Source organism: Bubalus bubalis, chromosome 7 (genome assembly GCF_019923935.1).
Source record: "Bubalus bubalis isolate 160015118507 breed Murrah chromosome 7, NDDB_SH_1, whole genome shotgun sequence".
Taxonomy (NCBI): Eukaryota; Metazoa; Chordata; class Mammalia; order Artiodactyla; family Bovidae; genus Bubalus; species Bubalus bubalis.
The window spans coordinates 77,713,846-77,740,444 of record NC_059163.1 but is presented as its reverse complement, the minus strand read 5'-3'; positions in this window follow the sequence as shown (position 1 = coordinate 77,740,444).

Here is a 26,599-nt window from a genome sequence, read left to right as displayed (position 1 = left end):
TGCAGCCAGTCCATCAAGCTCAGCTCAAGTGCCACCTCCTTAGTGAAGTCTCACCTGTCAGTTTAATCTGACAGAAAAGTCTCTCCCCAATTTTCCCATCACAACTTGGATAAATATTTATTTCTCTTTCACAAAATACAGAGAGCTCCATAAGGGCAGAAACATACATTTTAATTTTTGTTTTGTTTTGTTTACTTTCTAGAACTTAACAGGGAACCTTGTACAGATGCTTCCCAGTTGTTGCTAGAGGAAAAGAATCTGCCTGCAATGTAGGAGACACAGGAGATGCAGGGGTCAATCCCTGGGTCAGGAAGATCCTCTGCGAAGGAAATGGCAAGCCACTCCAGTATTCTTGCCTGGAAAATCCCATGGTCAGAGGAGCCTGGTGTGCTATAGCCCATGGCGTCCCACAGAGTGGGACACGATTGAGCATCTGAGCACACACTTGTACAAATGGGAGTCAATAAATACTTTCCAAATCATGAGTCAAAATCTGCCATGCTGAGAGTTACTTCCAATCACTGTGACTTATGAGTCTCTCAGGAATTATTCAGAATTTGTCTAGTTCCTCTAGTAGAATTGTTTCTCAGTTGTACCTCCTCTTGCCTCAATTTTATTTCCTTGGCATCACCATTTCAATTCCTTAAGCCAGTGTTCCTCAAAATCACCTGGAAGATTGGTTACATGCATTGCAGGGACCTATCTCCAGAGCTGCAGTTCTGTAGGTCTGGGGAGGGACCCACTAATTTGTATCTCCAAGTTATCTGGTGTTGATGATAGTGCTGGTCAAGGGTAACACTTTGAGTATCTATACCTTCTACCATTCCTCATCTGGCTGGATGCATGGCCCCTTTATTTTCCTGCCTACTCTCTTTCTTGACTACATTCTCATAATTAACCAGAACTGAAGATAAAACTCGGAGAAGGCGATGGCACCCCACTCCAGTACACTTGCCTGGAAAATCCCATGGATGGAGGAGCCTGGCAGGCTGCAGTCCATGGGGTCGCTAAGAGTCGGACACGACTAAGCGACTTCACTTTCACTTTTCACTTTCATGCATTGGACAAGGAAATGGCAACCCAAGAACCAAGTGTTCTTGCCTGGAGAATCCCAGGGACGGGGAAGCCTGGTGGGCTGCTGTCTATGAGGTCGCACAGAGTCGGACACGACTGAAGTGACTTAGTAGCAGCAGAAGATAAAACTGCAAATAGAAACAATCTAAAACTACATTTGAAGAAACAGTGCCCTCGACTTTGGTTTATTTTTTGAATTATGTTTTTTCCATGACTTTCCAATTATCTAAATAATTTTAAGAATATTTAAAAACCTGAGTCAATAAACTATTCCTCAAGTTTTGCTGATGCCAATGTTGATATTCCTCAGTGAGTTCTAATACCTATCTATTTCCACTTTATAGTAATCACAATATAGTAACTTGTAAAAGCATTCAAGACACTTGTATTCAATAGTCATTCCATTAATACTTATTGAATGTTGTTGTTGTTGTTGTTCAGTCGCTAAGTCATGTCCAACTCTTTGTAACTGTATGAACTGCAGCAGTCTAGGCTTCCCTGTCCTTCACTATCTCCTGGAGTTTGCTCAAACTCATGTCCATTGAGTCAGTGATGCCATCCAACCATTGCATCCTCTCTCACCCCCTTCTTTCTTACCCTCAGTCTTTCCCAGCATCAGGGTTTTTCCCAATGAGTCAGCTCTTTGCAGCAGGTGGCCAAAGTTTTGGAGCTTCAGTTTCAGCACCAGTCCTTCCAGTGAATATTCAGCATTGATTTCCTTTAGGATGGACTGATTTGATCTCCTGGCAGTCCAAGGGACTCTCAAGAGTCTTCTCCAGCACCACAGTTTGAAACATCACTTCTTTGTTTGGAATACACAGACGTTTCTCAGCAAAGTGACATCTCTGCTTCTTAATACCTTTTATGTATTATATCAATCTCTGGAGATTCAAATGAATAAGCATATTCTGAAGAAGTGAAAATTTTTCTTATTTTTCATTTTGAACTATAAAAGAATTAGAAAAAACTATATTACTTGAATTTAGTGCTTGCCATAGTTTTAGATTTTTATTTTTAGAACAGGACAGCTTTGATTTTTGACTTTTCATGTTACAGTCCTTGATTTATAGATAAACAGTGAGATTATAAACTGCTCATAACAAACCCCATCACTTGAATTATCTTTTTTGGAACTCTACTTAATGATAGAAAGAGACAGAATAATAAATCAAATATTAAATCTATATAGAAAATGCTTAAAATAAATTCCACTTCCTCTAAATAATCTATTTGAAGAAAGCATTTGGGAGTAGGGGAGAATAAAAATTTCCTCAGATGCTTTGCAAATTACTGAAAAGTATTACTCAAAAGTTAAGAGAATGAAATTGCAATGTGTATTATTTACTTGCTACATTGCTTTGTTCAAACAGCCATGTTATATTATACATAAAGTACATTGACCATAATGATGAATTTCACAAACATCTTTGCACATGTAACAGAAATATTACATTGTTTTGTCCAAGATATAATTTGGACACTTACATTGTCTTGAATTGCTTTTATCAAGTTATGTTATCCAAGTTATATTTCCATTGTGGATAGGATGCGATACCTTCTAAATAATTAATTTATAGAGGGCTATAAAATTAGTAGAAAGTATATAATGCTTGATGAACAGAAGAATATATGGATTAAATCATAATCTCAAACACATGAACATTACTGTTAAAATGTCAGGACCTTTCTAATTGTGTTTACTCTTCCATAAATTAGTGAAAGCTAAAATGAAAGCAAAGTCTTATGTTTTATGTACTTTGAAATCTGTGTGCTGGAAAATACCTAATAGCCAACAGGTCTGCAAAAGGGCAAACTCTTTTAAAAAATATTTTTTGAAAGGAAACAGTTATTCCCTTTGATCATGTGTTAAAACAGCTCTGTAGGATGCTAACTTTATGTTTGTAAAATCATCAAGTGTTCGTGTGTTATAAGGTTCTGTTTCTTCAGTCATGTCTGACTCTTTTGCGACCCTATGGACTGTAGTCTGCCCGGCTCCTTTGTCTGTGAAATTTTCCAGGTAAGAATACTGGAGTGAGTTGTCATTTCCTTCTCCAGGGGATCTTCCTGACTCAGGGATCGAACCCGTGTCTCTTAAGTCTCCTGCACTGGCAGGAGGGTTCTTTGCCACTAGCACCACCCAGGAAGCCCAGTTCCTGACTTACATGAATGCTAATCCTCTCTGAGATCATAGACTGAAAAATGGAAGACTGAGAGGACACCACTCTTTGTTTTTGTTTGAATTTGGATTTGGGGGAGAGGATCTATTCTGGTCTGGGGGAAAGGATCTATTCTGGTCTGGGGCAGGAGACAACAAGCTAGATGTGGAATGATGAAAAAGGGAAGCATGTTTTGGAATTTTGCTCATTCTCTTGCTCTCCATTGTCTAAATATGAGTAGCCCACACCTGGACCAATGGTGAGGGCATTTCCTAATCAACAATTACACATTTTGTATGCTGTACACCTGAGGACTGAAGGAAAATAAAGTACTATAAATTAGTGGGAGAGGATATTTGCTCAAGGTCAAGAAAAAAGATTGAAAGTCACAAATTGAAATGATATGGTTCAGGCAACTAGTATTAGTGAAAAAAAATAGATTTGTTGGGGATAAAGTGAGAGGTGAGTGGGTATGGCAAACTGCCTTTTCAAGAGAGGCAATGACCACTTAGCATCTGATCATGATGTTGTGAGCCCAGGAACTCTAGATCTTCAGATAATCCAATGGAGGCCAGAAATTTATATTTATTAGAAATTTACCAATGTTTGATTGTTGCTTCATTTTTTAAACTCAAGACAAGCCAAATTAACCATGTCTGTGAGCATTTATGAGCTGTCTTGTTCATCTGCAGTCCATTCTCCACACAGAAGACAGAATGACTTTCTCAATACACAAATTAGATTGCTTAAAATTCTCCAGTGTTTTCACATTTCACCTGGAATAGTTAAACCTAATTTCATGGTCCATGCAATCTGTCTCATGTCTACATTTCCAACCGTCTTCTCCGTGACAAAATACCTCTGACTTACAGTCCTATTTGCTATTTCTTTTGCTGGAAACATGATCACATTAGCTCTTTGTGGAGCTTCTCATCTTTGTGAACTCCATTCCATCCTTCTTTCCTCAGGCCACCTTTCTAGTATAGCCTTCCTCCACGACCCCACCAGCCACTCTCTAGCTCCATCTTGGTTTTATCTTCTTCCAGAATGTATACTTAAGTGGAATATTATTATTTATTCTTTAACTTTATTATCATTTCTAGAATATACACTCTATGAAAGTGGAGACTTTGCTGTGGTCACAGCTGTGGCTTCAGCTTGATTTGTGGCATGTAGTAGGTCTGCTGGATTTTTAGCTTTTCCCCCTCAACTCCAAATCTACCCTAATTCTGCTCCATGAGATTTGGCAAACGTTATTTCTCCATTGTCAGCAGGATTTCTGTGAGGTATTGCTAATCAGGAGCCCTTGAGAGATACTGGAAGGCCAAAAGATGGAGGGGACCAAATTCGTTTCTTTGTTTTTCCGTTGGTTGCACTTCATTCTGGTTCCAGTTTTTTCCCCACAGTCCACAATCAGCTTCACAGAGCCTCATCAGAGACACCGAATCCTGTGAGGCAGAAGCCTTCCATAAAGGAATGCCCACTCACCCTTAGATTAACTCCTCTGTAATTTCCACTCCTGTGTGGTCCTTGCTCTGAAGGCTGCATCACCACTGAGCAGCACCTTCTCAAAAGTCATGGTCACTATCCATTTCCATGGGGCAGCCCATTGAACTTCTAGTTTTGAACCACCCAAACCTCTTTCCTTTGATCTCTCAGCCCAAATCTCTCTACAAAATCTTCTCTTAGCTGGTATGCCTTCCCCATTCCTTGATGGGACCTGACTGAAACATTAGGTATTTAATAAATATTTAACATTTATGAATGAATGAATGTGGTCAGCTGACATCTTGTTTGTAGAATGTGCCCTGAAGATACTACTCACAAATTTCTATGATAATGAATCATCCTTACACAAACACAGCCACGGTTTATTCTCCTTTTGAGACACTTGATGTAGGTCAGAGGCTGTGTGATCTATCTGTCTGTAGGCTTCCCTGGCGACACAGACAGTAAAGATTCTGCCTGCAATGGAGGAGACCCAAGTTCAGTCCCTGGGTCAGGAAGATCCCCTGGAGAAGGGAAAGGCAACCCACTCCAGGATTCTTGCCTGAAAAATTCTATGGATAGAGTAGTCTGACAGATTATAGTCCATGGTATCACAACAGGACTGAGCAACAAATACTTTAACATTCCAGAGTCAGATTACAATCTTCAGAGACCCTTAGACATTGAGAAGATATTGGTGCTTTGAATAAGAAATTCAAAACAAAATATACAGAGGGAGACAGGGACAGACATATTATTTGCAACATAAATGTAAGTCTAAAAATTACCTTATTTTTTTCATACTGATTATTTCATCATAGTTCTTTAAATAATTAATTCCTTCCAGAAAAATATCTTTTCTCTTTATATACTGATGTTCCTGCTTTCCTGATGGCCTAACCTTGTATTCTGTCTGTTGCATAACCCAGCTGTCTACTTATTAACCTTCTTAAGATAACTTTATGAAGAAAATGTTTAAAGACATAAACTTCTGGGATGATTCAAGTACACACTGGATTCTTCCTTCCTTTCTTGACCCTCTGGAGAAACCCCACTCATCCTTAGATTAGCTCCTCTGTAATTTCCTGAAGCTCTCACATTTATTGAGTGTTCATTATGAGCTAATGCCCATGCCAGACACTTTATATATATTGTTTCATTTTAGCCTCACAAAACTACTATAAATTAGAAATCACCCTTATTTATGCTCTAACAGATCTAATAGAGTGCTGAGTATCCCCCAGTTACTCCATAAAAGATGATTGTATCTCTCTTAACATTTTTAAGAGCATAAAATGGGCCAGGAATTTGTCAAATTGCTTGGAATATATTAAGCTTATTTAATTATTAAAGCAATGTTTTTCACCTAATTTTACAGATGAGAACACTGATCAACAAAAAATCCCTCACCCAAGTTCACCCAAAGAATAGATGGCAGAAATGGGATTTGAAAATCAGCAGTCTGGGTCTTCTTTCAACCATTTACACGTGTTGACCTAGACAGTAATGTAGACAATAACCTAGACAACTATTATCATTCGCTAGACTTTAGATGGGCTACTACTTGGTGAATAACTGTGTTCCAATAAAACCTATATTATTATATTTAGCTCTTCACAGATTATCTACAATAATGGTTCACAAAATGTTTAAATATGAGCACCTCTTTAAGGATCAGTGATAGCAGGACTAGTTTTAATTTTTCTTTATTGCCCACACGAATGACAAAGTGTTGTGATTATCAAGCCAGTACTTTTCAGGTCTTACTGGAAATTCTTCAACATCTTCTTATTGTCCTGAAGACAAAATATAAAATTCTTAACTTGAGCTTGTCAGAAACAGCCCCAACATTCCTCTCCAGTCTTGGTCTTCGCTGCTTTCCCCCGGTGACTGGTGTCTAACCATATGCGCCTTCTTTCGGTTTCTCGTGCAACCTCAGGATCCTCACTGCAAGCACTCTGCCCCCGCCCCGGAATGCTCCTTCTCTCCCCACTCACAAGTAAGTACTCAATTCCCACTCATGCTTTAGATCTCAAGTGTCTCTTTATCCAAGAAGTCTTCCTTAATCTTCCAATCTTGGCCAGGTTCCCTGTGATACATCTTAGTAGTTCTCTAAATTTCTCCTCCACACCACTTGTAATTGCATTACACAATTCCATGGGTGCTAGGCACCTTGCCCCACAGAGACAGAGACATCTTCTGGGAGCAGAAGCCATGTCTGTTTCATTAATTCTTGTATCCTTAGCACTTTGAAACAGAAAGAGGGTTTTAGATTCTCAAGATAAAGATGGCTCTTTCCATCTTTACCTGGTAAAATAGACAAAAATTCTATTGTCTCTTGAGTTTTTGAAACAGTGACTAATACTAATAACAATGATAATAGTTAACTTAATGAGTAATTTCTATTTTCCAGAAACTATTTTAAGAGCTTTGAAATTTGGAGCTCAATTCACGACACTGTGAGATTGGTACTGACATTTATAGAATGTTCAATACATATGTGCTTTACTCCAGCCAGGAGTTCAAATTTGATGAAGGATTAGTTCTGCTCTCTTTGACCCAGGCTAAAACCTGAGGGCATCACTTACTTCAAAGAGATCTTTAAAAATATTTTGCTTGCAGAAAACCTGGCCTGGTAGTTAAATTTCTCCAAGATTTCAAACCAAATGAGAGTGGTCCTCAGGGTCTGAACAGTGATCATTGGAGTAAAAGGTTCTGGTATTAATTCCCAAATCAAACATATAAAAAACTCTAACAGGAGTCTCAATAAATAGCACAAGACACAGAGAAATGTCACAGCTTTTTTCAGATAAGAGTGCATATTGTCAAAATTAGTAAACCTGAAATTCATTTGAAGTTGTTCCTTTGTTAATCATGACTGTTGCTGTCTTCTCAACACTAAATGTAGGATGACTGTCATGGCCATTGAAAGAAGTTCTCATGGTCAAGTAGTCTGAGATCCATAGGACTTCCCAGGTGGCTCGGTGATAAGGAGTCCACCTGCCAATGCAGGAAATGCAGGTTCGATCCCTGGGTTGGGAAAATCCCCTGGAGTAAGAAATAGTAACCCACTACAGTTTTCTTGCCTGGAAAATTCCATGGACAGAGGGGCCTGGTGGGCTATACAGTCCATGGGTTCACAAACATTCGTACATGACTGAGTACACATGCAGGCATGCCACAGATCATCTATGAAGGAATATAGAAGATCACATCACTTGAAAACATACAGATACAAAACATTCACAAAGTTTCAGTTCAGTTCAGTCACTCAGTCGTGTCCAACTCTTTTTGACCCCATGGACTGCAGCATGCCAGGCTTCCTGTCCGTCACCAACTCTGGGAGCTTGCTCAAACTCAAACCCTTTGAGTCAGTGATGCCATCCAACCATCTCATTCTCTGTCATCCCCTTCTCCACATGCCTTCAGCCTTTCCCAACATCAGGTTTTTTTCCAATGAGTCAGTTCTTCACATCCGGTGGCCAAAGTATTAGAGCTTCAGCTTCAGCATCGATCCATCCAATGAATATTCAGGACAGATTTCTTTTCAGATGGACTGATTTGATCCCCTTGCAGTCACAAAGCTTAGATATGACAATATAAGTCCACTTACATAACATGATTGGTCTATAGAAATTACATGAAGCACATAGCAATCTTCCAATATCCTTCCATAGGGTAGTTATCCTTCTGGGACCCTTTCACCCAGAAAAAGACATCTGGTTTCCTTAGATTAACAAGCCATAAATGAATTCTTATGGAATCCTCAAAATAACAATCACTTTCCCATGTCTCTCTGGCTCAGGATAGTGTCATCGACATTCCTCTATGCTTAGGAATTAAAATTAGATGAACTGCTACAGAATGAGTTTCTTTTAAATTAAGAAAAGATGGGAGACAAATTCTAAATGATATTGTCATCTAAAAATCTTTTTGATAAGAATGTGACCATCACAACTTGAAGACAAATGCATGTTCCTCCAATGAGAACATGTGACAGAGTGCACTGCAATCCACTCGCTATTTCAGGCATATACAAATCGCTGCACATTTTAACAAATCATGATTTATTTCCAGTAACAAATAATAGTTCCTTTGGGTTATACATAAAGAAATAACTATGGTCTTCCAGATTTGGCTCTGGAAAATTTAGAGAAAAGAGATTACAGAAGGGAAGGGGAGAAAGATTCTAAAGAATGGGAAGATAAATATACTGAAGGAGAAAGGATTTACATTTCCAAAATAAAGAAGAAATTTTCAAAGTTTATCTGACTTAAATGGTAAGAAACTTCTGGAATGTAAGTTCGTAATGTAAAGTTCCTAACTGAAAGCTGAACCAGTGAATGATTACACTAATTATAGTTAACAGGGAGAGATAATAATAAACTAGTGAATTAGAAAATAAACAGCATAGATAGTGGAGAAAAGTAATGGAGAAAAGAAAAAGAAAGAAACATTGGCAATCATGCCATGGGGTGCTGTGGCTACAGTTTTAAATAGCAGAATCCAGGAAGGTCTCAGGAATAATGTGGCATTTGAGCAAAGATCTGAAAGTGGTAAAATGAAGTTAAGAGAATCTGATCTGACTTTTTTTCCAAAAAGAACGAGTTTGCAAATGTATGAAATATAAGACAATTTGGAGAAAATATTGAATACCCATTTTTGTTCTCACTCCCATTAATGGATCTCAGTATGTATGGGCTTTCTCTTTTGTACTAAGTTCTGATATAATACTGAAAATTGAGAATAGGAATATGGCGGGGAAAATTACACCTGTTTTCAACTAATTTGTTTTTCATGTTGTATTGCATATTTCATGTATTTAAATATTGGTTTTTCAGCTGTAGCCCAAAAGAGCCCCTCTGGAAATGACATAGTACCTCTCTGTGGGATATATTTCCTGCATTTAAAAAATACACATTAAAAAAGTAACTCCATAGTGTCTGTGTTCCATCAACCATAGCCTATTTTCTAATTACACCACATGCATGCTCTTTATAAAGTTGATTTTCTCTATATATAAACATCTTAACATACGTATTTTTAGATCTTTGTTTAGTTTGATTTTATTCCATTTAGAAGATGAGCATTTCAACTTTTCAGACAAGTTTGCATGCTTAAGGTTAGCTATCAAATATGGGACTCTATTTAAATTAAAATGATTTTAATGGCAAAAAAAAAACCCTGTTTCCACAAACTCAGTTTGAAGAAGATAAACTTTTAATTCTCAGTTTGTAAGCATCTTCAATGTGCTTGGTATTTTATACAGAAAGAAACAAAACCCAAGACATTACATTGGTAATAATAACTTAACTAAGCAAGCATGTTAAATTATTAAATTTGGAGAATACATTGTGCTTATTATGTTACTTACCCTTGCAGTGAACTAGAAAATGAATGTGGTCATTCCAGACTGGTTAAATTGGAAATATATTTTATACAGATGTGTCTAATGTAGTTTCCTGGCAGAGGAATAATGCACACAACTTATATTTATAAGTATACAAATCTGGTTTTATATTACTATGCAGTTCTGTAAAATCAGATTTTCCCCTCTGCATTTTAGTTTTCACTTTCAAGATATATTTACATCCTTTTATCATTTAAACTATCTTTATTAAAACACTATTTTTTCCATATCCTTTGGAGTTGGTTTCATTTATGGTTAGGTTGGGGGTTGGGGTTTGGAATAGGAGAGAATTTAAGAATAAACAGTGAGCAACCTATTTAAAACCAAGAGATTCACCCACTTTAATTAGTGTTAAATTGATTTTTATAAAATCCTATTTCTGCTATCAGCTTACTTGAGATCATGTTCCTTTTTATTTTGTTTTGGAAGTTTTATTAATGCTAACTAATTACTCTCTATTTGTTTGGATGGCTAGACTACTTACAGCATCCATTTCAGTTCTTTTGACAATTTTCATTAGATCAACTCAACCCCAAAGACAATGGAAAATTTGTCTAGACTAACTATTCATTAACATATCTAATATCTACAATTTTATGAGTGTGTGTATGTGTGTGCGTGCATATGCGTGTGTGTGTGTGTGTGTGTAATAATTGCTTATTTAGTTTCAGTGCCTGCATTTAAGGGGAGTTTTAGTGAACTGGATTTATTACAGAAATAAAATATATGTTGTTATACTTACTTTTCAGTTAGTGAATAATATTTATTACATACTGCTTCAAAGCCTCTAATAGACTGGTTCCAAAATTATTCCATTCAAAAATTGGTGTTTTCATGGAATGGCCAAAAAAAGGCATCACAGAAAGGCATAACAAGTTAGAATGAAATTGTTGTGTGCCATTATAAAAATGTGATTGGACCACTATTCTAGTTCTAAAGGAAACTAACATTTATGTTCCTCCTCTGTGTATCCTGTAAAAGGAAAGTTTATTAATTATTCATTTTTTCCAATCAAGACTCATAAAGTCTGGGTGCCAGATCACTCCTAGAGTACATTTTTACCAGTGGATTATTATACCATGGATAAGAGAGCATACCTTCCAAATGGGTCCTTTCATTTGCGCTCAATTAGTCCAACATGTACATGCCGAGAAGGCTGAAAAAGCACAATGTGATTTCTTGGGATTCGCCAATGGCCATAACCAATGGAGCTCAAGATTGGTCCTTAGTAAAATTATGAATTAGCCAATGTTTTCTGTCAATATCATTGCACCATTTCCTTTCCTGACTGAAAAATTGCCTCAGAACTAACTTGAACAAGAAATCATTCCCATGTGATCACTTATTTTGGACCTTTTCCAAAATAAAGTCGCATAAAAGCAATACAGGGAAATTTATGCTAGATGATACAGCAGAAGTTCTACAAACATGCAGAGGAGGAATACACATGATATCTTGGTTAGGGAAAACTCTCCAGAAACAGTACAAATTGAGCTATTTACTGAGCATTTATTCTATGTGAAGCACTAGGGTAAGCACTTTGTGCATATTTTGACAATATAATAAAGTAGATTGTAATACTTCACGTACAGATAAATCTCAGGCTTTAAATTCAATTATGTGTCATGTTCAGAATCACATGTACTTAGTCACAGGAGCTGAAAATACAATCTTTATACATAGACATGTATATCCGATGGTAAAGAATCTGCTTGCAATGCAGGGGACCCGGGGTTCAATCCCTGGGTTGGGAAGATCCTCTGGAGAAGGAAATGGCAATCCACTCCAGTATTCTTGCCTGGAGAAATCCATGGACAGCGGAACCTGGCAGGCTACAGTCCATGGAGTCACAAAGAATCGGACACGACAAATACATACATAACATGAGCCTGGATGATTTCTTAATATACTTTCTTGAAAAGGTGAGAAGGGTGATGGCGATCAAAGATGTGGGATCCTTGTTTCTTCCTTAATGAGCAAGCCCCTTACAGATTTGAAATCAATCATCTGAGCTTTGTTGAAACATGAAATTTAAATCAAGCCGAGAACACAATACCAAGTTTAAGATGTTTGTTTAGATAATGTTCACTCATGAATCATTAGATGGGCAATATTTTTAAATTATCAGTGGCATTGCTAATTTCTCAGCTTTAAGCATTATATATGGATTTGTTATTCTTCCCCCTCTCATACGTATCATGAGAAATGTGTAGATATCAAATTTACAGATTGAAAGGGAATATCTTGGCAGTACAAGAACATCTCTTTGAGAAATAACATTTTGGGGACTCCTTAATGGTCCAGTGCTTAAAGAGTCTGCCTTGCACTGCCGAGGACGTGGGTTCAATCCCTGGTCAGGGAACTAAGATCCCACATGCCTCAGAGCAACTAAGCCTGTGCCACAACTGCTGAGTCCTCCCTGCCATGTGCGCCACAACTAAGGAGTCCAAGTGCCACAATGGAAGATCCTGCATGCTTCAGCTAAGACCTATACAACCAAAGTTAGAGCACAATTTGAATGTGAAGTCTTTGTAGGCAGAATATTGGTTTCATTTTGTTTCTTTTAACTGTTACATTACTAATTTTCCCAACTGTGCCTGCCTTATAGAAGACACTAAGTAATTACTGGTTGAATGAATGAAAGCAGAATAAATCTGTGTTCATGCGTAGATTTAGATTCCTGTGTGTGTGTGTGTGTGTGTGTGTGTGTGTTTTGGGGTGGAAGGGTAGCGGAGTCTGATAGTCAAAAACAAATAAATAAGCATACATTAGATTACATCACATTGTGCATAAAATAGGGCAAGGTAATGCCTGTAATTGGAGAAGTCAATGGCAACCCACTCCAGTACTCTTGCCTGGAAAATCCCGTGGACCGAGGAGGCTGGTAGGCTGCAGTCCATGGGGTTGCGAAGAGTCGGACACAACTGAGCGACTTCATTTTCACTTTTCACTTTCATGCATTGGAGAAGGAAATGGCAACCCACTCCAGTGTTCTTGCCTGGAGAATCCCAGGGATGGTGGAGCCTGGTGGGCTGCCGTCTCTGGTGTCGCACAGAGTCGGACACGACTGAAGCAACTTAGTAGAAGCAGCAGCAGGAGCAATGCCTGTAATGATTATTAAAGAGGGTGCATTTTAAAACAGGGTAATCAGGAAATTATTTCAAATGGGATTCTATTTGAGCAAAGAACTGAAAGATCTGAGAGAAGACACAGCCATGGAGAAAAGAGGGTACAAATAAATGTTCTGTATGTTTGGTATTTTCATAGAATTGACTAATGAATAAGGTCAGAGCAGTGTGAGCACAGGAGTAGGGAACAGAAATAAGGTCAGTCAAGTGAGTGTCAAGTTAGTGGTCAGTCATACACAACTCTGTGGCCCCTGGTTCAGTTCAGTTCAGTCGCTCAGTCATGTCTGACTCTTTGTGACCCCATGGACTGCAGCACGCCAGCCCTCCCTGTCCATCACGAACTCCCGGAATTTACTCAAATTCATGTCCATTGACTCAGTAATGCCATCCAATCATCTCATCCTCTGTCGTCCCCTTCTCCTCCTGCCTTCAATCTTTCCCAGCATCATGGTCTCTTCAAATGAGTCAGCTCTTCGGATCAGGTGGCCAAAAGATTGGAGTTTCAGCTTCAGCATCAGTCCGTCCAATGAATATTCAGGGATGATTTCCTTTAGAATGGACTGGTTGGATCCAGGGTTTATGGTAGGTGTTCAATGAATATTCTATATGTCCAGTATGCAGTCCAAGGGATTCTTAAGAGTCTTCTCCAATACCACAGTTCAAAAGCATCAATTCTTCTGCACTCAGCTTTCTTTATAGTCCAACTCTCACATCCATACATGACTACTGGAAAAACCATAGCTTTGACTAGACAGACCTTTGTTGCCAAAGTAATGTCTCTGCTTTTTAATATGCTGTCTAGATTGGTCAGAACTTTACTTCCAAGGAACAAGCATCTTTTAATTTCATGGCTGCAGTCACCATCTGCAGTGATTTTGGAGCCCCCCAAAATAAAGTCTCTCACTGTTTCCACTGTTCCTCCATCTATTTGCCATGAAGTGATGGGACAAGATGCCATGATCTTAGTTTTCTGAATGTTGAAGTTCAAGCCAACTTTTTCACTCACCCTTTCACTTTCATCAAGAGGCTCTTTAGTTCTTTGTTTTTGCCGTAAGGGTGGTGTCTTCTGCATATATGAGGTTATTGATATTTCTCCCAGCAATCTTGATTCCAGCTTGTGCTTCATCCAGCCCAGTGCTTCTCATAATGTACTCTGCATAGAAGTTAAATAAGCAGGGTGACAATATACAGCCTTGACGTACTCCTTTCCCTATTTGGAGCCAGTCTGTTGTTCCATGTCCAGTTCTAACCGTTGCTTCCTGACATGCATACAGATTTCTCAGGAGGCAGGTAAGGTGGTCTGGTATTTCCATCTCTTTCAGAATTTTCCACAGTTTATTGTGGTCCACACAGTCAAAGGCATTGGCATAGTCAATAAAGCAGAAATAGATGTTTTTCTGGAACTCTCTTGCTTTTCTGATGATCCAGTGGATGTTAGCAATTTGATCTCTGGTTCCTCTGCCTTTTCTAAAACCAGCTTGAATATCTGGAAGTTCACTATTCATGTACTGTTGAAGCCTGGCTTGGAGAATTTTGAGCATTACTTGACTAGCGTGTGAGATGAGTGCAATTGTGTGGTAGTTTGAGCATTCTTTGGCATTGCCTTTCTTTGGGGTTGGAATGAAAACTGACCTTTTCCAGTCCTGTGGCCACTGCTGAGTTTTCCAAATTTGCTGGCTTATTGAGTGCAGCACTTTCACAGCATCATCCTTTAGGATTTGAAATAGCTCAACTGGAATTCCATCACCTCCACTAGCTTTGTTTGTAGTGATGGTTCCTAAGTCCCACTTGACTTCACATTCCAGAATGTCTGGCTCTAGGTTGGTGATCACACCATCATGATTATCTGGGTCGTGGACATTGAAATTTAATCTGAGTGATATGAGAATACACGAGCAATTTGAACAAAGTGATGATCTGATCTTTTTTATTTCTTTCAGTTTTGTAAGAAATAATTGACATACATCACTTTTGCTTATTTCATTGTTAAATGTTTCTCCCCCATCAATTCAATCAAGAGTAAGTATTTTGATAAGAAAAAGACCTTTGTCATCTTTCTCACCATTATACCTCCAGGGTTTATGGTAGGTGTTCAATGAATATTCTATTTGTCCAGTATGCATGGGTGTGTGCTAAGTCACTTCAGTCATGTCTGACTCTTTGCAGCCTCATGGACTATAACCTGCCAAGCTCCTCTGTCCGTTGGATTCTCTAGGCAAGAATCCTGGAGTAGGTTGTCATTTCTTTCTCTGAGAATCTTCCTGATCCAAGATTCAAACTTGGGTCTCCTGCATTGCAGGCAGATTCTTTATCATCTGAGCCACCAGGGAAGCCCTTAAGGTATACAGAATAATGATTTGACTAACATTATCATGAAATGATTATCACAGTAAGTTTAGTGAACAAACATCATCTCATCTAGATACAAAATATAAAAATAGGAAAAAAGTTGTTTCTCCTTGTAATGAGAATTCTTAGTATTTACTGTAACAACTTTCATATATAGCATACATTAATGCTCATTATATTTATCATATTGTATGTTATATCCCTCGTACTTATTTATCTTAGAACTGGAAGTTGTTTTAACTGGATCCCTCTGGAGAGCAAAGGAAAAAGCTGGAATACTAGTGAAGAGGCGATTACAACAGTCCAGACAAAAGACTGAAAGAGAGTAAGTGTTTCTACCTCCTGTCTTATTAACACGCCTCCCACTCAACCCATCTGCCACTCCAGTACCAAATTGATCCTTTTCATATGTAAATAAAACTGTTCATTCACTGCTCAAAATTCTTCAAATCTTTCTCATTTGTCTAAATAATAAATTTGAATCTCCTGTGATATGTAAAGCAACTCTTCATCTACCAAGAGTATCTATTCATTTTCTTTGTGGTTCTTTTCTGCTTCTATTTTACTGCTCAGTCCCCATACATGGTATACTCCAGTATATAAAATTATTTTCAGTCCTCCAACCTATCATTAATTCCAGGGCCTCTGCTCTTTTTATATACTTAGAGATTTTAAAAAGCTTTCAAATGATAGTGCTGTACCGTGCATTTATGCACACATGTGTGCTCAGTCGTGTCTGACACTTTGTGACCCCTTGGTCTGTAGCCTGCCAGGAGTTTTCCAGGCAAGAATATTGAAGTAGATTGCCACTTCCTTCTCCAGGCGATCTTCGCTACATTCAAACCTGCATCTCCTGCATTGGCAGGAGGATTCTTTATCACTGAGCCATCTGAAGGATGGATATATTTGGGATATGATAGAGTTTTGAGAAGTATTCTGGATGGCAAAGTCAACAGGTTATGCTGATAAGTTTAATACATAATTATAAAAAGGGATATAAGGTCAGTTGTGGTCAGATCACAGAAACTTGAATGCCAGCAAAAGAGTTTTCAACATTTACAGTTTGAAAGTGAAGTGAAGTCTCGTTCAGTCATGTCTGACTCTTTGCGACCCCATGGGCTGTAGCCTACCAGGCTCCTCTGTCCATGGGATTATCCAGGCAATAGTACTGGAGTGGATTGCCATTTCCTTCTCCAGGGGATCTTCCCGACCCAGGGATCGAACCCAGGTCTCCCATATTGTAGACAGACGCTTTACCCTCTGAGCCACCAGGGGAGTCCTTTTACAGTTTAGGAGAGAAATTTAGGGAAAGATTTTTGAGGGACTTCAGTAAAAAAAAAAAAACTTTCAAGTTTACAAAAGCTCTGTGCAGCAGTTTTGGAACTTTGTTGTTACTGCTACAAACCTACAAGAGCTACAAGGGATCCTATGGTAAGAACGTCTCCCTGAGTTTTTGAAAAACCCTGTATAAGGCAATGTGGCATAGTTGTAAAATACTGAGGAATGTGGCTGCAGGCCAAGGTAGTGTATAGTAATCAGAGATGCAGTGACTCATTTTGAGCAAAGGTGTCATACAGACTGCGATATACCAAGACATAAGTCACAGATGGCAGATGACACTTCGAAGAACATACAAACATTAATACACTCACAGCTCTGGAAGAAAACATCATAGCAGGAAAAGCTCGGGGTGAAGGACAGAAAGTTTCATTGTCGTCCTAATTCCATGGTGACCCACTGTAATGTTTAGATAAGGCATATGGTCTTTCAAAGATGTAAATATTTTATCAGTAGAATGGAGAAAATGTCTTGTTACTGAGTCCAAGCTCATACTGCTTGCCACAAGGCAGGCCAATAAATTCAGAAACAAGTTGTGGACGCAAGGAATAGCAACTTTATTTGGAATGTCAGCAGATGGGAAAGATGGAAGACTAGTGTTCCAAAGAACCAACTTTCTCAATGAGAGTTCAGATTTCTTTTATACCAAAAGGTGGGGGAGGGGAGGGGAGGGGAGTAAAGTTAAACATTTTCTGATTCAGGTCACCCTCCAGAGGGCATGTATTAATTTCTTCCTTCCTGCAGTCATTCACAGGTGAGCCTGGTCAGTATGTTTTCCCAAGAGCTAAACAAAGGTATTTCAGCTTAACACTCATTCCTGAGAGGTAGACATAATAGGCCAGAGATGGCTATTATGTATAATTTAAGCTTATAGGCAACATCCCTTTAGTAATGAACTTGCAGTAGAATACAAAGTTTGTTTCTTATTGCAAATCTCTTCTACCACTTAGAATCATATGGATTTGATGAAATGGTAAACAAGTCTTCCCTTCCTCTTTCCTCATGTGATGGTTAATTTCCTGTGCTAATTTGAGTGAGTCGGGGTGCCCAGATTAAGCACTGTTGCTGGCTGTGTCTATGAGGGTATTTCTAGATGAGATTAGCATCTAAATTAGTAGACTCATTAAAGAAGACTGTCCTGTCCAATGTGGGTGGGCTTCATCCAATCCATTGATTGAATAGAAGAGAAGGAAGAAATAGGAACTCGTCCTTTTCCTTTTTTCTTTCTTTCTTTTTTTTTTTTGTTTTGTTTTGTTTTGTTGCTGCCTTACTGACACAAACGGGCATCTCATCTTTCTTGCCCATGAAAAGTGATAAATCATTGGTTTGCCTGGTTCTCAGGCCTTTGAACATGGACCAAATTATACCACCAATTTTTCAAGAGCAGATCATGGGAGATAGAGATAGATATAGGTATAGATATAGATATAGATCTATCTAGATATATCTAGATATAGATAACTGCACTATCCAGTTACTTAGGACTTAGGCATACTAGCAGTACTGACTACTTGTATTCAGAAGAGCATAAACACCTGAGCCTTAATTTAATTTATATTCTTGGATCAAGAAATTAACTGCACAACACCCCTCTATAGCCTTCATGACTGTTCCTGGAGCATGGACTATGTGGAGACAAACAGGATATGCTCTTAAAACAATTGTCTCAGAGGATGGAGATAATGTTAGCACTATTGGCTGGAAGAATATGATGGTTACAGTCAGTGGAAACAAGATGTAAGTATTTGAATTGTTTTTATAAGCTATTTAATAAAAAAGAATGAATTTTATTCATTAATTTACTCAATTATTCTAAGCATTCCATGCCCTTCATTATTTCTGTGCATATTTTTACTATTCCCCATTTTTACTATTCCCCATGCTCTATTCTAGAAGGTAATGGCACCCCACTCCAGTACTCTTGCTTGGAAAATCCCATGGACGGAGGAGCCTGTTAGGCTGCAATCCATGGGGTCGCTAAGAGTCGGACACGACTGAGCGACTTCACTTTCACTTTTCACTTCCATGCATTGGAGAAGGAAATGGCAACCCACTCCAGTGTTCTTGCCTGGAGAATCCCAGGGATGGGGGAGCCTGGTGGGCTGCCGTCTATGGGGTCGTACAGAGTTGGACACGACTGAAGTGACTTAGAATAGCATGCTCTATTCTCTGCACAGAAAATTCCCCATGTCTACCCAAACTCCTATAAAAAGCCATTTGCCAGGAAAATGTACCTGTATTCTGCTTTGTACTGCCTCATCACCAACAGATACATTTTGCTCAAGCCCTCTTTAGTAAATGGTGGTTCTGTAGCAGTAGAAGGAACTAAGTCTCAGCTCTAGCACCAAATTGTAATTCTTAGACATCTCTTTCCTCATGAGTGCTCAGTCATGTCCAACTCTTTGTAACCCTGTGGACTGTATGTAGCCCCCTAGGCTCCTCTGTCCATGGAATTTTCCATGCAAGAATACTGGAGTGGGTTGCCATTTCCTATTCCAGAGGATCTTCCCAATCCAGGGATCGAACCCACATGTCTTATGTCTCCTGCATTAGCAGGCAGATTCTCTACCACTGTGCTACCTGCTGCTGCTGCTGCTAAGTTGTTTCAGTCATGTCTGCCTCTGTGAGACCCCATAGACGGCAGCCCACCAGGCTCCCCCGTCCCTGGGATTCTCCAGGCAAGAACACTGGAGTGGGTTGCCGTTTCCTTCTCCAAATGCATGAAAGTGAAAAGTGAAAGTGAAGTTGCTCAGTTGTGTCTGACTCTTAGCGACCCCATGGACTGCAGCCCACCAGGCTCCTCCATCCATGGGATTTTCCAGGCAAGAGTACTGGAGTGGGATGCCATTGCCTTCTCCCACTGTGCTACCTAGGAAGCCCCATCTCTTTCCTACTTGCTGATGATCCTTAGGGTACCTGTACTGAAGAACTTTATCTCATCAGTGTTTTTATCTTCCTGGATTCTCAAGAAGAGCACAGTGTTAACAAAGCGTGTTCAGTGAACATATCCTGATGGAAATCACCTGAATATTCTTGCATATTTCATTTGTTTTCTTCTAAAGCAAGGTTTCAGAGAGCCTAGGTACTATGGAAACAGGTTTATATAAATCCTTCTATACGAAATGTGCTCTGCCAAAGCTCTCAATAGTTACAGAGTGAATTTCTTTAAACTGAAATCTCTTCAAATAATTGCACTGGAAACCTGTGAAGTCAAGCCATACTTTTTAAAAGTGCTTTTTCTATATCACTCTAACCACCTACATACTGTGAGAAATGTTGCTTAAGAAGAGCTAGATTGGCACAATTTCCCTTGCTACATAACACTTTATCTTAAATTATTAGGTTCACCACCGTTTGGGATAAGTGAGTCCAGGTAAGAATTTATACTTTTTAAAATGTTATGTTTTTATTCTGGTACAATCTAAAACACTAGGAAGCATTTTTATCACCAGCACGAAGCAGGAGAAAACATTAGTGGTAGAGATGCAGGGGACTCAAATTCGATCCCTGGGTCAGGAAGATCCCCTGGAGGAGGAAAGGGCAACCCACTCCAGTATTCTTGCCTAGAAAATCCCATGGATAGAGGAGCCCGGTGGGCTACAGCCCATGGGGTCACAGTCAGATGTGACTGAGCACACACTCACCATATCTGGAATGAAGCATATCCATTTTTTTATTCAATAACAATTTTTACAAATATTTGATGGGCATGTTACCACATACCAGGCAAATTGTTAAGGAGTACAGTGGTGAACAAAAACTGTATGGCAACAACATATGTAATATGTGTTAAAATAAGAATGCAATGAAATGCAAAAATCAATATATTCTTTAAGAATTTAGTCATTTGATTTCAATTCATATTCTGTAAGTTTCTGCTCTAAGTAACATTCCTTGGTCTTAACAGCCTCCTAAAGAGTGACAATTAAAATGAAATTAGCACATAGCTTTTACTGATGGCAAAATATAACATGCTGAAATTTATTCCAGAATGAATCAAAATTATTAAATAATTAGAAAGATTTTCCTTTGCCAGGAGATTAAAAAAAAATGGAGATAATTAAAGCTACCACCTGGGCTAGAATCCTGAGACAGTTGACACAGTAGGCAAAATGCCCAAGAGTTATATATGATGACAATCTGATTGATTGTTCTGAGTGGGAGAAGTTATTGATATTACTGTATTTTCATCATTTCCCAAGCCCATAAGAATATCTTTATAAACTTCAAATTTCTAAATCTTAAAAGAAAGTTTTTGATTAAAAAAAGAAGTATGTGTGTAGAGCAAGAGAATAATAAGTTGTTCCTAAACCACTGTTCTGTTTCTAGGAGACACGTTTCAAAGAATTCCCACTATCTTACATGGCCATTAGCCAAGACATATCTGTCTTGGCATGTCTTGGCATTTGTCTGTCTTGGCAAATGTCTGCAAACAGAAGAATGGATAAAGAAGTTATATATGTACATACACAGTAGAATACTGCTGCTGCTGCTGCTAAGTCTCTTCGGTCGTGTCCAACTCTGCAACTCCATAGACGGCAGCCCACCAGGCTCCCCCGTCCCTGGGATTCTCCAGGCAAAAACACTGGAGTGGGTTGCCATTTCCTTCTCCAATGCACAAAAGTGAAAAGTGAAAGTGAAGCCACTCAGTTGTGTCTGACTCTTTGCAATCCCATGAACTGCAGCCTACCAGGCTCCTCCGTCCATGGGATTTTCCAGGCAAGAGTACTACTCAGTCATAAATAATAACAAAATAACACCATTTGAAGCAACATGGATTCAACGAGAGATTATCATATTAAGTAAAGTTAGTCAGAAAGGGAAGGACAAATATTGTATGATATCACTTATATGTGGAACCTAAAATATGGCACAAATGAACCTATCTATGACACAGAGTGTGTGTGTGTGCTAAGTCACTTGAGTCATGTCCGACTCTGTGCAGCCCTATGGACTGCAGCCTGCCAGGCTCTTATGTCCATGGGATTCTCCAGGCAAAAATACTGATGTGGGTTGCCATACCCTCCTCCAGGGGATCTTCCCGACCCAGGGATTGAACCCACATCTCTTACATCTACCTGCATTAGCAAGTGGGTTCTTTCCCTCTAATGGCACCTGGGAAGCCCATGAAACAGAGACAGACCCACAAATATAGATAACAGACATGTGGTTACCAAGGAGGGTGCTTTGGGTAGGAGTTTGGGATTAGTAGATACAAATTATTACCAATAGAATGGATAAACAATAAGGTCCTACTTTAGTATAGCTCCGGCAACTACATCTGATATCTGGGATAAAGCATAATGGAAACGAATATAAGAAAGAAAATATACGTGTAAAATTGAGTCACTTTGCTGTACAGCAGAAATTAATACAACTTGTAAATCAACTATACTTCAATTTTAGAATAATTTTAAAAAAATAAAACAAAAAGAAAAGGAAATATGTAAGCAGGAGAGGGAAAAAAAGAAATATTTCCTAAACCATAGTTCTGTTTCCAGGAGACAGCTTCCAGTGAATTCTCATGATCTCAGATGTAACTAATGATGAAATATAAATAAAACAAAATAATTAGAAAATAAAAAGTAGGAAATAGAACAACCTTCAGCCACCAGATTCTAGCTATGCTCTCTGTTCATAGAGCAAAATCTCTCACCTGAGAAGGACCATAGATTCTGCAGAGAGAGCTGCCTGATGGGGGATGATCTGCTTGGATCATAGAGTTTTGTCAAAACAATCAAACCTCAAGTTCTTACACCAAAGCTTTCATGAGGATAGCAAACAGAAGCTGAACTTGAATTTCTGGGCAAGAAGAAAAGCAAGCATCTAATGTCTCTTTGGTGAAGCCATGAAAATAATCCACATGTAATCACATTAGGAGCAGTTGTGAAAAAAGTTAATAAATTGGTTAGCAAACATTTAAATATTTTAAGACTAAAAAGGTCAGCCAGTACTCTATTTAATTTCTATACGAGCATATTCAATAGAGTAACTGCCTGAGCTTTTTCTAGGATTCAAAACCACTCTTCAATGACCAATTTACATCTAGTTTTTCCTGTTTCTATTCTTCTAGTCTTTCAGGAGGAAAGCAACATTTTCTGAAAAGAAGAAAATATCAACACTTACTTCTGTCAACATTTGCTCTTAGTCCACAGGAAATTAAACTGCCCTTAAACTTTGGTTGTGTTTATTTCCCACTATTGACATAAATTCCTACTGAAGGCCTGCAATTGTTTTTCTCCATTACAAAATTAAGTTTTAGGATGTTTGGATCTCTTTTGCAAAGTAAAAAGGATGATTTGTAAACTTTTTGATGACAGCCATTCCAACCAGTCTGAGGCAATACCTCATTGTAATTATTTTTTTCCTCACTGTAATTTTGATTTGAATTTCTCTAATAATTAGCAAGGTTGAGCATTTTTTTCATGTGTCTGTTGGCCATCTGTATGTCTTCTTTGGAGAAATATCTATTAAGTAGGTCTTTTACCCATTTTTTTATTAGGTTTTTTTTTTTGTTTTTGATATTGAGCTATACAAGTTGTTTGTATATTTTGGAAATTAGTCCCTTGTTGGTCACATCATTTGCAAATGTTTTATCCTATTCTGTAGATTGTCTTTTCATTTTGTTTATGGTTTTCTTTGCTGTGCAAAAGCTTTAAAGTTTAATTAGGTCCCATTTGTTTAAATTCTGTCTGGAGAAAAGGGAACTCTTCTACAGTGTTGGTGGGAATATATATTGGTTCAGCCACTATGGAAAACTAAGGAAGTTCCTTGATAAACTAAAAATAGAGCTACCATATGATCCAGCAATCCTACTTCTGGGCATATATCTGGAAAAGACAAAAACTATAACTCAAAAAAATATATGTACCCTGGTGTTCATAGCAGCACTATTTACAATAGCCAAGACTTGAAAGCAACTTAAATGTTCATCAACAGTTGAATGAACAGATTTATCTAATATATATAATATCAAATAAGACATATATACAGATATGTGTGTGTGTCTGTATATATGTATACACACAGTGGAATACTACTCAGTCATAAAAAGATGAAATAGTGCCATTTCCAACTACATAGACGGATCTAGAAATTATCATACTAAGTGAAGTAAGCGAGACAGAGAAAGACACATATCATATGATATCACTGACATGTGGAATCTAAAAAAATGATACAAATGGAATTATTTACAAAACAGACTCGCAGACAAAAAACAAACTTATGATTACCAAAAGAGAAAGGAGGGGGATAGTGTAAATTAGGAATTTAGGATTAACAGATACTCACTACTATATGTAAAATAAACTATACAGCACATGGAACTATATTCAATATCTTATAATAAACTGTAACAGAAAAGAATCGGAAAATAATATACATATGCATGTGTATATATATATACACACAAGAATGGGCTTCCCAGGTGACACTAGTGTTAAAAAAAAAAAAAAAAAACACTTCCCAATACAGGAGACATACCATATGCTGGTTTGATCCCTGGGTCCGGAAGATCTGGAGAAGGGCATGGCAACTCACTCCAGTATCATTTCCTGGAGAATTTCACAGACAGAGGAGCCTGGCGGGCTACAGTCCATGGGGTCGCAAAGAGTCAGACACAACTGAGCAACTTTCACTCACTCACTAACACTTCTGGTTGAATCAATATTCATATCAACATTATTGATTAAATAAGAATTGTTTATACTTGAGCCTAGTAATATACTGGAATTCTATTGCCTTTGTTTTTTGTTCCTTTTTGTTTTGATTAGAGATATTGGCTTTCTTTTTATTTCATTTAACATGTTTAATTCTTTCTAACACAGGAGTAAAATCCCTCTGAATACTATTCTTCACATCGGGTGACCTAGCATTTCCATCACTTGTCTATGTATCTGTTTATTGTTTGTTTATTTCTGCACCATGCCTCCTGGAACCCCATTCTGACTGCTCCTGTTTAGTCTGATTGGTCTACAATTGCTGCATACTTGTCATCCTGGAATTCCCCCTTTGCCTCTTTTCTGTGTTTGTGTTTATTGTTGTGTGTGTGTGTATGTCCTTATTTTAAAGATCCAATGACTTTCTTTTTTTTTCTTTTTTTTGGTTTAATCCCTCATTTTGGTAATCCAAATACCAAAAATAAAAGATAAAAATTATTTTGCCCAAAAATAAAACTGTCCTGAGAATGAGTACCCGGGACATTCATTTCTGGAAATATTATATACAATATATCCTAAAAATCTATCTAAAGACCTAGAAATATTGGACATATATCAAATAAACTTCATTTTAAATCCATAGCTGAGCTCACAATAAAATAAATTGAAATCAATCCCTAGAAACATTTTATTGAAACTGTAGAACATCGAAGAGAATGAGACCTTTAAAGCTGCCAGAAAGACAGACAACAAATTACTACAAAAGAATACTGAAAATAGAACCAGAAGATCAGCAAGAAGCAATATTCATGTACCTAATAGTCTCAATATATATAAAGACAAAATTGACTAGATTAATGTCCTAGTAAGAAATTAAAACATTACAATCTCAATACTTAATAGATAAATAAATCAATTAACAATTGTTCATTTGCATTACTATTTCTTGTTAGAACAGAATACATAATTAGGAATTGTAAAATAAAACATTTTTATAAGGAAAAACTATTATCAACAAGCCTTACATGTAGAACCATTGTCTTCTATAGGTGTTTATGCCTATATTTCACATGAGTGTTTGAGAATAATTCACTGAGATATTATATTGTGTTTTGCTTTGCAGTTCTGGAATAATTAGGAATAATAAGAGTTACTCTTCCTTTCTTCCTCTTCACATACACCCAAGGACTAATAAGGTGCACAAACCTTCCCCTTTAGGCCAAACTTTGATTTAATTTTACAAATGGAACTAAAGTGTATTAAGCTCCGAGGTGGTAGAGTGAGGGCCTGGGGTTTGGACAGTAGGAAGGCTGGGTTGTCAGGAGTTGGTAGCCAGCTCCCAAGGCTGACAGAGGTGGGGAAGAGATAGATGGTGCATGTTTGTTTGTGTTTATGGAGTAGCTGTTAGGTGGTGGGGATCCATACCACCATAAGCCTCTGATAGGTTGGCTCATTGATTAGATTCATGGTGCCCGAGGACCATGGCCCAGGAACTACAAGAATGGGTCTCCTTGCCCCATTTGGCAAAGGGGAGGATGGACCATGGAAACCCCAGGGGCAAGCACAATAAACTGAAGACTTAAGTGCCCTCTCTTATTTTCTAAACACCACAGCACCTCACTCCGAACATGACTTGAGGTGAAAAGAGAAGGTGAGAGGTCCCCCGAAGCACAAATTAGTGAGAATTCAGAGTAAGATTAATTTGATTTTTGAAAGTGTTACCACATTGTTGTTCACCAGTGAACTGAAGGGTACATGTCAGATTTAATACATACCATGAAAAGTTTTCCTGTAAAACATTTTATTTTCAATGTTCATATGTTTAACATTTCTCCAGAGGACAACATTTGAGAACCTTTAGGCAGCCTACTCCAGTGTTCTTGCCTGGAGAATCCCAGGGACGGTGGAGCCTGGTGGGCTGCCATCTATGGGGTCTCACAGAGTCAGACACGACAGACGTGACTTAGCAGCAGCAGCAGTAGAAGGTCTTATAAA